General features: G+C 30.5%; 1 long non-coding RNA gene across 1 annotated transcript; it reads right to left on the reverse strand.

The window, feature by feature from the left end:
- Nucleotides 1-12,832: 12,832 nt before the first annotated feature.
- Nucleotides 12,833-14,649, reverse strand: LOC124367117. The gene is made up of 2 exons (XR_006922863.1): nucleotides 14,559-14,649; nucleotides 12,833-12,986 (listed from the first exon to the last, which is right to left on the reverse strand). It is a non-coding gene; the product is annotated as an uncharacterized LOC124367117 (long non-coding RNA).
- Nucleotides 14,650-14,948: the final 299 nt, after the last annotated feature.

The following is a 14,948-nucleotide window of genomic DNA, read 5'->3' on the forward strand; positions in this document are numbered from 1 at the left end:
AGTACTTATTCGACTGTCCTCTTAAACTGTTTTACTATAAAGGATATGACAGACCTTACCCTGATATTCTTGTGATTGTATCGTGGGGATGGTCTCAATGACATCTTTCAGGTCGTCTTTTAAAAATATGTTATTTCAAAGCGATAAAAGATTTTTAAAATTTATTCCTGGAATGTCAGAAAAATTATCAGGAGTAAAATTTTCCCCACAGATGTATTTAAAATATATTTAAAGTCTTTCTTTAATATCGCTTCACTTTTTAAACCTGAATAAATTTGAATAATGTTATTTTCGATCAACAGTGACATTATTGCATTACATGCAATGAATGAAATGTAGGATACTAGTGTAAAACATGTTTATTTTTATTGTTTAAAAATCCGTATCAATCATCTTATTAATCTTAAGACATACTTATAAAATCCAAAATTAAAAACAACATGCACATTTTATACAAATAAGGATAAAGCAGTTAACATAATAAAACACTATTTACAGTAGGTTAATCTACAGTAGGTTAATCTCTTAAATAATTTTAAGACGAAAACCATACCATCATCAATCAAAGAAAGAAACTCGAGTCATATTACATGATTAATATGATCAAGCAATTAAGGGTCAGGATTAGCGTAATGGTTGTCCTGCAGACTGCAGTAATTTACTTTGGAGAGCTTCCGACAAAAAAAAAACAACCACTGTATACAACTATAAAATTAATTATTTTCTGCAAATATCTCGTTATTCAATATAAAATTATTTTACGTGACCATTGTAAAATTGGGCAGTTACAGCCTATATTAAAATTTCCTATTTTGAGCAAGATACTTGGAGCAATTATGGACAGCTAATTTTTACCTCAAGTTGCAAATGATCTAATCCTTTGAAAAGAAACTGATGAATTCCTTTTTTAGTCACAAAATCCAGTACTTATAAGTTTAAAATTCGAAAGTACTTAACTGAAATCTACTTCATACTCAAAATTGTCAATATAAAATAGATGCCTAGAACTGGCGGTCATTTCATCCTGTAGTGTCGGGCTGTTTTGGAGCTTCGCGCAAGGTTTTTTTTAAAAAAATTATTAAAAATATAAAATAAAAGCAATATAAATAAGAGTATATATTTTTTTGTTTCAGAATTAAACGTAGAATTGCACTATATTGTAAAATTAACCATCAAAAATTTTCTAATAAACACTTTTTTTTTAATCAAATATAAAATTTACGAAAAATATTTCTTAAATTTGGGGGGGACCATACCTAGCAAATGAAGTTATAGTGAGAAATATTTATAAGTGGGATAGCCATTCTGTGTCAAATTTTATCTAGTTTCAGAAAAACATAAACATTAATACACATTTATGAAAGCATCATAAAGCTATAGAACAAAAAGCAGCGATGCGTATAAATTCTGAAAATCGGGTGTACACGTAAGACTTTAGTAAAACAAGTTTTGCTAATACATTTATCTATGAATACATGTTATTTTGCATATTTTATTACTTAGAATAAAATAGAATATACAGTAAGTAATGAAATAATTACCATAAATATATTTTTGAAAAGTAAAAAAAAGTTAAATTTTTGCATTATTCAAAAAATTTTGCGAAAATTTTTCATTCAGCAAAATATAAAATAGTTTCTAAAGCTTGTACTATATCAAAATTTATAAAATTTATGTTTATAAGTAATAGGAAATATTATGTAGTTAGAAAACTATAAATATAAAACTAAAAGATATTGAAAAAATATAGAATAACCCAAACAGTTATTATATATAACCAAAGAAATTACAGGAAATATATATATATTTTATTGTGAAAACTATCTATTTACCAAAAATAAATAGTTACTTCAGAGCTAAAAGAGTGCTATAAATAACGTTTAGTAAGTGAAAACAATAACAAACTATTTGAAATGAATTTTAGAGCCAAGTCATTTTGCCATAGCCTTCACAAAGCCGGTAATTTCTCAAACATATTTCAGTAAATAGAAATTGATTTATTCTAAAATATATATGTTTACACTACTACGACATCAAACAACACACTACACATTAAATACGACACTAAAACACCGCGTAAAACTATTAAAACTTATAAATATCCACAGCTCGGCACGAAAATGATAAAGAACGGCAGCGGCAATATAGCGGTCACAACAAACGGCGCGTCGCGTTTTTCTTTACGTTTCAAAATAACAAGCTTGCTACGTCATAACCATAATACAAAAGAGGAATAAAACTCATCTTGTTTCCTTAGCATTTTTCTCCCGAATCCAATGGTGCATGAATTATATCGATACGTTACCGGAGTATATTATAAAAAGTAATTATACGAGGGAATGTTTTGATCGACAAAAATTTTTGACGGTTAACACCACAAAAGCGGCATTAACCGACATAATTATGTCGATTAACAGTTCTAGGGTTAAATTATGAGGGGAAACGTATATTTTTAGATATTTACCGACACATAAAAATCCAAATTTTTATCAGTGCTCAGCACTCAACTCCACCCTCTCTTTGCAAGGTTAGGAAGTGGGCTCTCATAATAATGTTGTCTAACTCATCATTTTTTTAAATAGAAAATCTCAAAACTAAGTAATCTTCATAATTTTTAAACGTTATAGACATACTTTGTAATAAATTATCTAACACTGTTTTTCCTAGCCTTGTTCATCTTTTCGAAATAGTATGAATCTCTGGAAAAACTACAACACTATTTTTAAGTTTATTTGGCTAAATAAACCTGGTGGGTTCGTTCAATGGACCACAAAAAGTTTAAAATAGCTTAACTTAACTGTTCGAGAGAAAGTAGGATTTATTAGAACTGGAAGATATAGTACTTTTCATTTGTATTAGGGAAGAGAAACGTACATAGTGTTTTAAGGATAACACATACGTGAAAGATGCTAAAATAGACTTATTCTTCCCATACTAGGAACACGTTCTGTACAGTTATTATTATCAGTGTGGTCTTAATTCTGTAAGGAATACAAAAAGGATCAAATTGCATTTTTAGTTTGTTATAGATCACTGTAGAAAACACTTTTGACAGTACTTACCTGAAATAGACGAGCCCTCGTTTATCGACCAATAAAGTCCCTAAGTTCATTAGTAGAGAAGGATACAAGGTTGTAACATGAGAGAACAAACATAGATGTCCTTGTTGGAAAGATATAACTGTAGTATAGTTATACTGTAGTAACTATAACAGCAGAGACAGGAGATCATTAAACAGATATAACTCCGTGTCATAAGGAGTCTCTAATGACATTGTTTTAAATGTGTATTTAATTTACTCAAACAAGATGTCTTTGTTTTCTATTAAAAATCCTAAATCCTCACTGTCCTCAATTTATATAACACTATAGAATTCCATCTGTTACATTGATTATAACGGAAATAACTAATTACCCTTGCTATGACGAATAATATGTGGTATAGTAATAATCCCACACCTCCTTCAATAAATATGTCCTCCTGAAATGTCTTTTTAAACCCGCCATGAAATATACATTTTTAGTAAGTACAGCCTTTACAGCATTTTTTCAATGTACACCCTTTACTAAGTATTTAGTCTTTTACATTTTCAATCTCTCACCGTGCAATCGTATTAACAAAAATTACACCTTAATTCGATTATTAAATGTTTCAAGGATTTTATCAACAACCTATCAGCTCCCAGTGGCTTTGTGACAGTGCGTAATTAAATGTCTGCAGGGAGTACAGGTGTCAGGCTGTTGTATCCTGGCAAAGGACATCTTCCTTTAACAGACAAATGATTATTGGATGTTATTCAGCCTTCACAATTAATTTATATTATTTCAGGATGCGTTTACTCGATTATGAATAGGTAAAATTGGAATGCATAACTTGGAATTTTGACCCTTATGAACAATTTCAAACCTAAAATACTGCTATACCTCTACTTTTGATTAATGTAATATCGTGTTGAGATTTATCATTTTCATGGTAGAATTAGTGTAACTTAAAACATTTCAAATTAATTTAATCTTAAAATACAGTAAGGTTTTCTTGTATTTAGTAACGGATTAATTCAGTTTAAAATCCTGTATTTAACCATAGCACTTTTTTATCAATGCCTTTAACCTTCAAATGTATCGAATTTCCCCCCTTATTATGTTTGATAAGATCCCTGCAAACGCCCAGTAACCCGTGTGGACGAGAAGGATAAGGATTAAAAATGGATCGGCTTCTCCTATATTCCAGAAAAATATAGAAAGAAAAGCTTAAACATTGGGCGTATTGAAAAAATATATATTAGTAGTCAGTAATCCAGCAGCGTCAGCCACTAAATATAGTACTTTATTTATGATCAAGAATATTTTAGTTTATGTTATGAAAGGATCAAAAAGAAAAATCATTAATATTCTTAACAATCTTGTTTTTTAAGCAATAAATATTTTTATTTAATGATTTACAGGTCAGCTAGTTTTGATACGCCATTGTTTTTGAAGAGTTGTGATCTAGGGTTAAATATATGAAGCTGTCGATGATATGCAGAAAAACTCCTTTCGTGGATGCTCTGAACTTTCCTTTTTGGGATAGGAATCCGAAAATCTGACATCCTGCTAGTTGAGGTCGCTATAGTGGCATGGGTCTTCTTTTCGAGTCGTTATTTCCTCTATTTAGTAATAATAGTAAACTTAAACAAATGTTTTACTCTTTCTGCCTGCAGTCTGAGTAACTCTCTTCCTGTTAACATCCAAAGCACTGAAAACCGCGTTGGCTTTGTGGCGAGGACTAGTGATTGGGCTGTGAGTGGTTGGTGGGCGAGAGCGGGAGTGCTTTGACAGTGACATGGCCTTGATTGTACATGAGGAAGGTATGTTAAATAATAATTAATATTAGCAAGTGATGCATTTTTTTTTTGCCGACTGACTTGTTTGGTATAAATTCAGTTTTTAATTTGGGTTGTAAGAATTTGTTACATATATTCATGTTTTATGGTTTACATAATATTATAATTGTTTTTTGTATTTGATGCAGTTTTGTGGTTAAGTCGCAAAGAGGCCTCATTAGTCTAACTTCACTTTTGAAAATAAATACCACTTCATTTTCGTTCATATTGCCTCCATGAATAGATCTGTTGTGTAATATCATTGTCAAACATTCCACAATATTCAAAAATCAGATGCTTAGCTGTTGTAAGTTGTTATGAATCATCGTAGTGAGCCATAGTTTATGAAAGAGATAATGAACACTTTTAAAATGTATTCGTAAGTTACAACCCATATTCACAACGTTTATCATTCATGCAATATGAATACTGATTCAAAAATAGTTTTTCAAAATAATAGTTACTTTTATTAGCGATTTTAAAATTATAAATTAAGTTATATTACAATATTAGCCTTGATTGTAGAAGTTACACAAGAGATAACTCGCCGATTGCTGTAAATTGTGGCACGGCAAAAGTAAGCACTCGGACTGCCATGTATGGGGGGAAAGGTCAAGTAGCAAATTTTAACGATAGCGATTAGCAATGAGAATATTCTTAATAAAACCAACAGGTTCGTAAACAAAGCAACGTAATAGTTAAGCTACGGTATAAAGGCAAAATACCCACGTAAAACGTAATCCACTCCAATTCATGAGGTCAAAGGCTACTACTTGGGTTATGTACTGTAACTAGTAGTTGCGTACTTTCTGATTATTTTAGCCTTACCACGATTACACTTTGGTTAGGATAGGATTGTAGTCTTCAGTTATAACCAAAACTAAAATTAAAATCCGTTTGATTTTTTAAATATACAGAAAAATATATATTTTCACATTAGCTTATCATGTGCTTGGTCATTTTACTCACATTTTTAAGACATTTGTTTTATATAAAGTGAACTTAAAAAGTACAAAATATATAAATATATATCACTGGACATCATGTGTACTCCATTGTTTTCAGAAAGAAAGAAAAATATTGAATACGTTAATAAAAAAAACAAGTCTTTATATAAAAATTATATTAATGTTTATTCCTCGTTTAATAATTTAGAGAAAAATAAAATCAGTGAAGGAATCTGTTTTGAAAATGTACTAATTTTTATGAAAGTAAAAATCTAATATAGCCTTTGGCTTGTGAATTTTATATAGTTTCTAAGAAATAACATGTTTAGATTATTTAGAATAGTACCAAAGTTACAAATATAATTCTGGTAAGGTTAATTAAAATGAATAAACAGAAATTTTGTCTACTTTATATAACATTAATTATAAATATAAAGAAAAACATTATTCTTTATTAGGTCATTTTCTTATTTAATTGAAAAATATTTTTGATACTTGACATTTTGCAAACATATACTAATAAATCTTAGTAAACAGTATAGTCCAAATAAAAAGCACAGTATAGATAAAACCACAACACTAAATTAAGATATTACACAACAAGTTCCTAACCCAAATGCAATGTGCTTGTGTTGGCCAACTAAACAAACGGTTAAGATCTCATTCACTATTGGCAGTATACTTTTATTGTACTCATATTTAACTAGTTTTTATTTTTATTTTCACTAGTAAATAGTAAAATTATTTCGCTTACTAATAAGTTATTTTTATTTAGGCCCTATTATACTTTCTCGTACTTGTTTTATCTAAGGAAAGAATTTTATTAACTACGGTTATAATTATTGTGGAATCTTTAGGTCACCCATGTCAAAAAATAAAGTTGCTCGATTTCGAGCGACGGCGGTTACACTAGAATCGTTAATACTTAAAATGTAATTTCAAACATTCTCGATTCTAAAAACATTCGGATAAAACTAACAAGTAATTTGATACTATTTATTTATGATTATATTAATTTTGATATTTGATCAAAAGATTTATGCCTTGAATTTTTGTAACATATCTTGTATTGGCTAAAATAATAACATGATATATGAAGAATATTATTAAAATAAATGTAAACGCCATTAAACCTTAGATATTAAAAAACTGTAAATAATGGATTATCATTATCAGGATGGTAGACATGTAAGTACACACGTGATTGTCAGAGGACGGTAGAGATAACGCCTAGCACTCAATCAACTCTCTTCATCCGGTACAATTCCACTAATTATAGTTCTCTTGATCAGGGATCACCTGCAATATACGGGTAAAAATCTCTCTCTTTATCCGTGTCTTTACAAGTCTACGTGTTGATACGTATACTTATACCTGGAAGTAATACAAAATCAAGCTATGAGAATAGCCGTCAATGTATTTAAATGTACACCGATCACAGCTTTACAAACCAGATACCTCAATATTGGCATTAACTCCAAGGGGTAATGTAGTGCGGAGAGTCATTTACAAAATACTATATCTATCGAAAGCATTCACCACACTATAAAATCAATTATCTCAATCTGCTAATCAGTATGTCACGATACTTGGAGAAAAAGAAAATCCTTTTGTATATAAAAGCCACAAACAAGATTGGAGATTTTTATCCTCTTTACTTCGAACACAAAATATATAAAACCAATCACTGGGATTTGGACTGACAACTTTTTTTTAACAACCCCAATTCGGTATTCAAAACATCAAATTTACAGTGATAATATCAATAAAGACATCTGTAGTAGGTCTATAATTCAATAGGGTATAATTATGATGTTTGGATCAATTTATAGAAATGATTTAGCCGTTTTCATAATGGTTCAAATTGTAATGAAAATGTTAGTGCGGCTTTTTATATTCGAGCACTTCAAATAGAATAAAAATGAAAACTAAATCAGAATATTTCAAGTTAATCAGCAGAAATATATACTATTTATTCAGCTATTGAATATGATCTTCTTTAAATGAAACCAGGATAGTTTTATACACTGACTCTCCATCAGCAATCAAAGCACTAGAGAACTGTAATAAAGGGCGTAAAGAAAGTGGAATAATTATCATGAATTTAAAATTGCTAGTGGAATCACATACATAAATATATTTGCAATGGCTACCAGAACATGTAAGAATTCAGCCAAATGAGACAGTGGACAGATTTGCGAAGGAAGTTGCAAATTATGGGGTAGAATCACAGTATCTTCCAGTCCCCATTGAAGATTTTAAAGGTTATCAGAAAAGATTTATAGTGAATAAATTTCAACAATCTTGACATATTCTAAAAAAGCTAGGTGGTTTAAACAAATAAATTAACACTTTACAAAATATCCAAGGTTTAAATCATCTAATCTTAGCAGATGGGAAACTATTAATATTTGTAGAGAGAGGTTGAGTCTCGAAAATGTTAATGCATGTTTATTCAAAATAAAAAGATAGCCTACTTCACACCCCTCTGTCTTAATACACAATAATCAAAATAGAAGCAATGGAGCATGTTTTGCTATAATGTTCCTAGTATTGCTATGCTAAAAGTGTTGTTAGCTTCAATAAAAGTAATCAATCAATACATTCAGTCAATCTAAAGAGTTGGGAAAGCATACTCGTAGACTTGCTTATAAAAAAAGACTCTCCAAATGTATAAAAATATTAAAATAAACTCATAAGGTACCCAAAAGGCACCCAATTAATAAATAAAAATTTGTTAAAAAGACAAAGTAAAAGCAAAAAAGTGTACATCTAAGCAGAAATTTAATACCAGCCAATAGACAAATCAGAAGAAAAGTACACAGTGCTTGATTAATTCTTTGTCAAGTACAAAAAGACAGTTAATTGAAGTGGCCACGGTGTATATGATGAACACAAGCAATCCATATAATTAAACACCTAAAATCAGTCAACATGGAATTAAAATTTATTTCCATTTTCTACACAAATCAATAATAAACTTCTCTTACGTCTTTGCATTCAGTTTATGTTGATTTGAGGAATGGATAGTGCCAGATCAATTCAAAAGGTATTTAAGTTTTCTTAAACCTATTTACAGAAGTAAATTCCAAAACTATTTATAAAATATTAATGATACCTATCTAAAATCTCCTTTGTACATATTTAGGCATAAACTAAAGATATATCTATAATCTATGAGGAAATATTGTTGTCAATACATTTTTATCTTTTAATGACTATAAGTAAGTATTATTAACATTACTTATGTTAAGGCGTTCCAACTCTATTTTATGACAGTTGTAGAGTTTCATTACGTCCCACTTAAGTGCTGTAATAAAGTTTTACGTTAGCGACAGAGAGCTCGTTACTTTTATAGTGTCCATAAATATTAAACGAGAGGATTACGTACAAAATATAATTTTAGGAACAAAATAGTATGGAAAATGAATAACGAAATACAAATCGGTAATAAAACAAAAAAATTAAATAATAGACAATAGGTACACATGCGTTGAGTATAGCCCGACAATAAAGCAATCAATACACATGGCGATGAAGGTTATAACATATAACGATGGCAAATATCCGTAATCCTGTTATCCTATCAAACCTTCTATCATCCACAACAAATTTAAAACAAAGAATTAAAATCATATTTGCGTCAGAATATGTTCGCTACATCACTATCATAATGTTATCTGTAAACTAAAAACTAATAGTAAAGATATTAAATCCTGGAAGTTTCACTAAAATAATACGAGACATTAACTTTAATATGAAATAAAAGTAACGATCTCTCTGTCATCAACGTTAAGTTTTATTAGGGTACTTAAATGTGACATAATGCAACTCAAAAGCTGTCAGGAGTATAGCTGGATTATAACACAAGTATAGTTAAGAATACAACAACAACTCATAAACACTTACAAGAATAACTTTATTGTTATTGGCAGGTAAAAGTTGCTTTGACAACATTATTTTTCTGTTATTTATGGACCTATAGCCATTACGATCAACAAGAGTATCACGTACAACTAGAACTTTTTAATAATAGTAATAATTCTTTTTTATGATTTAGAAATGAAATTCTGTGAATACAAAAATATAAGAAATAAATTCAAATTTTTTTGAAATAATTAGAAACTTCTCTCCCCGAAATACACAAGAACTGACTTCAAAGAGGCAAGAAAGGTGTAATATAGATTCATCAAGAATATAATACGATTCAATTTGATTTTTACATGGACTAATTTTAGAGGTTTAACTGTAGGGATTAATTTTGTTCAACATGCATACTTAATGAAACATGGCCGCTTCACTGAATAATGGTTTTTGTACCTGATAAGGCGTTAAAAATATGTTTGAGAAGTGTCAAAGTATGTGATCTAATTAATATGTTGGTTGAAAAATGTAATATAGTTGTAAGATTATATCTTTGCATTGATCAATACTATTTGATTAATTGACTTCATATGAATTTGATTTGAGGTGGTTTAAGTATTAAATTATCAAAACAGATAGATTACATTAATTTTAAGCAATAAAAAATATATGTGCGATATTAATATTTCAAGCTTGGGGTAGCTACATCAATATACAGGTACAGACTGAGATGAAGAACTCTAAGTAATAACTAAGAAATAAAATATTTGTTTGCATGGTGCAATTGGTGATGTGTCACTTTTATTATATAATATAAATGTGTACTTGTAAAACATTTTTTAAATATGTTTTAATTTTCCATTCCTACCTAACGCAAATTATGATTGAACACGCATAAACATTATTGTGTATATAATATATTTTATATCTGGAATCTTGTTGAATTATAAGAAAAGTTTTCTGTTTGTACGAATAAAGAGAGGAGTTTAGAACGAAATTATAAAAATAATATCAGTGTTTCCACTTATTTACAAGTAATATAATGTGAAGGATATACACTGGATTCTTGCCCAAGTGGAAGGATCCGGCATGGATTTATAGGTGGAATGAATATTGTTTTCAATTATAGTAGAATGTTATATATTTTATAGCACTTTGTCTGTATCAAGGACTTTGCGTGGATCTAATGAAACATTACAAGTAATCTGTAAAATACAAGACAAGATCCGTTAAACAAACACACTATTCTTCAATAATAGTCAGATTTGATTAAACTCATACCTGATACATATCTATTAATCCTGTGTGAAGAACTCTGAAAAGCCTGTGAATTGGAGTACCAAAGTGTACACCAACGAGTGAAGGAATATGGAGAATACCCCTTCGCAAGAAAGTAGCCAGGTAAACAATTGTTTTTGGGAGGGTCCAAACAATATATTTTCCCAATATATACTAGACAGAGAGTATGGTCCTATTTTGTTCCTTACAAAGGTCTTCACCCGGTTCTTTGTTGAGAGCGATCTTCCAGCAGTACATGTCAGTAAAACAATAAAGGGATATTTAAACATATCTGCTCCTTTAATGAATATCTTTAATGAGTCGCTTGAGCAAGGAATATTTCCTGATAAATTTAAGATTGCGTGTATTGTGCCTATTTTTAAGGCTGGTGATGGGTATGAAGTATCTTCGTATATACCTGTCTCTCTTATAAATACGATGGGTAAGATTTTTTTAAGCGGTCGTTAAAAATAAAGTACAGATGTATTTTCTTGATAGAGACTTGTTTTCAAAAAATAAGTTTGGATTTTTGCCTGGTAAAGGTACAGATCTGGCCGTACAAAAACATGTGGAAAACATAACTGCATCAATGAATGGACATAAGTACATCACTGCTGTGTATTTGGATTTTAAAAGGGCTTTAGATTCACACGATATTGAAATTTTAATTGGAAAATTTAAAAAATATCTGATAGAGGTATTTTTTTGGATCGGCTAATACGTTTTTGTAAGGTTGTACCGTATGACGATAACACATGGGGGTGGTGACTTCTGAGGTCGTAGTAATAAATACTAGAAATACAAAGTGTACTTATAAGTTCAGTTTTAATTACGAAAACTTAAAAGCACCACTTTTAGATGGTAAAGGAAAAGTTATGTACTGCCACGCTGCTGCCAATTATAATATAATAACTAAAAAGTATATCTTCTAGGTGGGCCTAAAATATCCAATGTTCTATTGAATTATGCGTACGAAGTTTCACTTTACAAAACAATAATAATTCACTTCCCTTCACAATAGGTAGACTCACAACCCTGTAGTCTAAGAACGGTTATTTCTAGAAGAGGAGTAGAAGTTGAGAAGTGGTAGCCATCTATTCAAACAACACGTGAGATACATCAGCTACGTAAACTCGCCTAAAACAAATTCGCGACGGTATTAGCCATTTAATGATACACATTACTATTTATAACAACGTGCTCGTCGCCATAAGGACGACGCCACAACCTTTATCTATCTCCATCAAGCAAATAAAAGATCTTCAAGGGTAAGTTACTTTACTATTCACATCTTTACTTTATGTTACATTCATTTTATACGTTTGGCATCAAAGGGCTAATTTAATAATACGAAAAGATAAATTTTACTTACGGACAAAGCGCGCGAGGTCTGATCGGTTACGTAGTTGGGCTGCTACAAAGGGTTAGAAGAAAAAATTCATACGCGTGCCAATTAGGTAGTTACTCCGCCCAATAATTTAGTTCCGGAACATTGGATGTAAAATAATATTATATTATACTGGCTGATTAGGTTGCGAAATTTACATTGTATGAAATTTAATTAACTAATTTACGGTACAAGGTAGAAAACAAGTAGTTAAGATTAATGGTGTATTACAACAATTAAATAATAAATTAAGAAATAAATAGTGAAGAAAAATTTCTGATTTCTTATATAGAATCAGTTATTATAAATAAAAATAAAAGATAGGTTTAATTTTAAATAATTACACTCCAGTTTACATGTAACTTATAAATATTATTGGTGATAATAACACTACTCTTAATTCCTATGTGAAAATAATAAATATCATCAAAAGAAAAGAATAAAACCAAGAAGAAATTAATTTTCAGAACAGGTTACAAAATTGTATGAGAAATTGCAATGACACAATCGGTTTATTATTAGGTACAATTTATTACATTAAATACAGTCAATAGTACGATTTAAGTGGTAGAGAAGAATCAGATGTCCAGAATAATCATAGCAGGTGGTAAGTAGTTCAGCACATTCCTCAGCATTCCTCAGCAGCTTCCTGTAACAAGGCCACAAGTCGTCACTCACGAAGTTCCTAATTTTTGGCAATTTTCCATAATTCAAGTTTTTAAATTTTTGGAAAATTAGAATTTTAAACATCATTTGGGGGGGGGGCTAATTATGGAACTTTCTTTAAAGCGCTAATTTAGGAGCAACTTGAAACCTGACCTAAAGGAAAATGCTTGAACATATGGATGTGCAATTTCTTAGTTTATTATTATACCAAATATTATTGAAAAGAATCTCACTTTCTATGTATATCAACAGTTTTGGTACCCAAAATCATCTTTAATTAAAGACTTTATTACTTGCAAAATCAGATAAAACATTTCCAGATGTAAAATTTTTATATTTGCTCTGAAAAACTCCAATGCTCACCTTTACCAACTTGTATTACGTATAGTTACAAAATTACTAGTTTACTATTATAAATACAACAAAGACATCATAAGTGAAGTTTTTATTATGTTTCCCTGTTCGTAGAAATACCATGAATGGTTGTGATTAAGAAATTCAATAACTCCATTGGTGAGAAATGGAAGTTTTACATTGTAAAACGGATGTTTTTGAAACTTGCTTCTTGGGGATATTTAGGTTCAAGAAAAACGTATCCAATATCAATTATACAAATTACTCGCTCACTTTTACAAAGATGCAATCTGACCTGATCACAACCCGAACTGTAGTTCACCTTTGTCCTGAAGTTGAGTCATAGAGGTCTTATTTGGCTTTTCGGGGTACATGAATTCTCTCTTCAGTCTATAATGCGTCTTTTGTGTTTGAAGAACTTTGATTTTGTAGACACCACGCAGGACAGTTTGATGTTCATCCGCATGTTTTCCATTCTCATTTCCCATACGGGCGGATTTTGCCTGATCACCACGTACGGCACATAAAGTATGTACAATGACCCTATTAAGGATATAGTTTATGACAATTAGGAGTTAGAAGTTAGGCATCCGAAAATCCATTGGTTAAGTAAAACAAGTAGAAAGAAATCCTAGTGTATAAAGCCGGCTATGTAAAAGGTGACTACATTCCATATCCTGATTTTATAATTACTGCGTTTCCGGTCTGAAGATGAATTTAAGTGAAACGTAAGACTACGGAAAATGCACTAAAACGTATTTTCCTAGTTATTTTTATTTTAACAGGTAATTGTATTAGTATATTATTAATATAAAATAAAAACTTGCGTTTAACGTATAAGCTTTATTTTTGCATTACTTTTATACGTAATAAAACGTAAATTGTGAGGTAGACACCCATAATTGAAAGAGTATAAATAAATTACTAACAAAAAGTATGTTTAACAGGTTCCTAACATAAATAGATATTTTTAAACCAACATACACAATTTCGGAAAGGTTTCAAACTCATATTGACCTATTTATACTGCAGACGTAATTAAAATTAAGGATATTTCGACATTACCACAGTGTTACGTCTAGACTAGTATTACGTATAGGTACCAACTGGCCGGTCTTCGCATCAAAATAACCCGTAACATAATGAACTTACTGTAAGTGTGGGTATTTAGGGATTAAATAATTAAAGTTTTAAAACTCACACATTATCCCAGGTATGGTCAATCAAAGAATTACAAGTCTGCACTTGAGGTAACCATCATATCTATGCCCTGGAGGGCATGTGGGCTCAGTCAAGGCCGCACTATACACCTTGTATAGTGCGGCCTTGGCTCAGTTGTTGGGCGCTCTGGGACGTAAATGATCTGTGGATTTGGGTATGCGTCTGGTTCCACAACTAACGTAACGCTCTGGTCTGGTTCGTCTAAGAACTGTGGCAATCCCAGTACTAAGGTTGAAGACAGGAGAGTGAAGATAACGAACCCACAGATTATCTTCATTTTCATCTTCAGGAGTCAACAGTTTGTACTGCTGAAGCGTAGCTCTAAGGAGAATCGGTGAATTGAAACAAATAACTATACGTATGTTTGAAC

Source organism: Homalodisca vitripennis, chromosome 8 (genome assembly GCF_021130785.1).
Source record: "Homalodisca vitripennis isolate AUS2020 chromosome 8, UT_GWSS_2.1, whole genome shotgun sequence".
Taxonomy (NCBI): Eukaryota; Metazoa; Arthropoda; class Insecta; order Hemiptera; family Cicadellidae; genus Homalodisca; species Homalodisca vitripennis.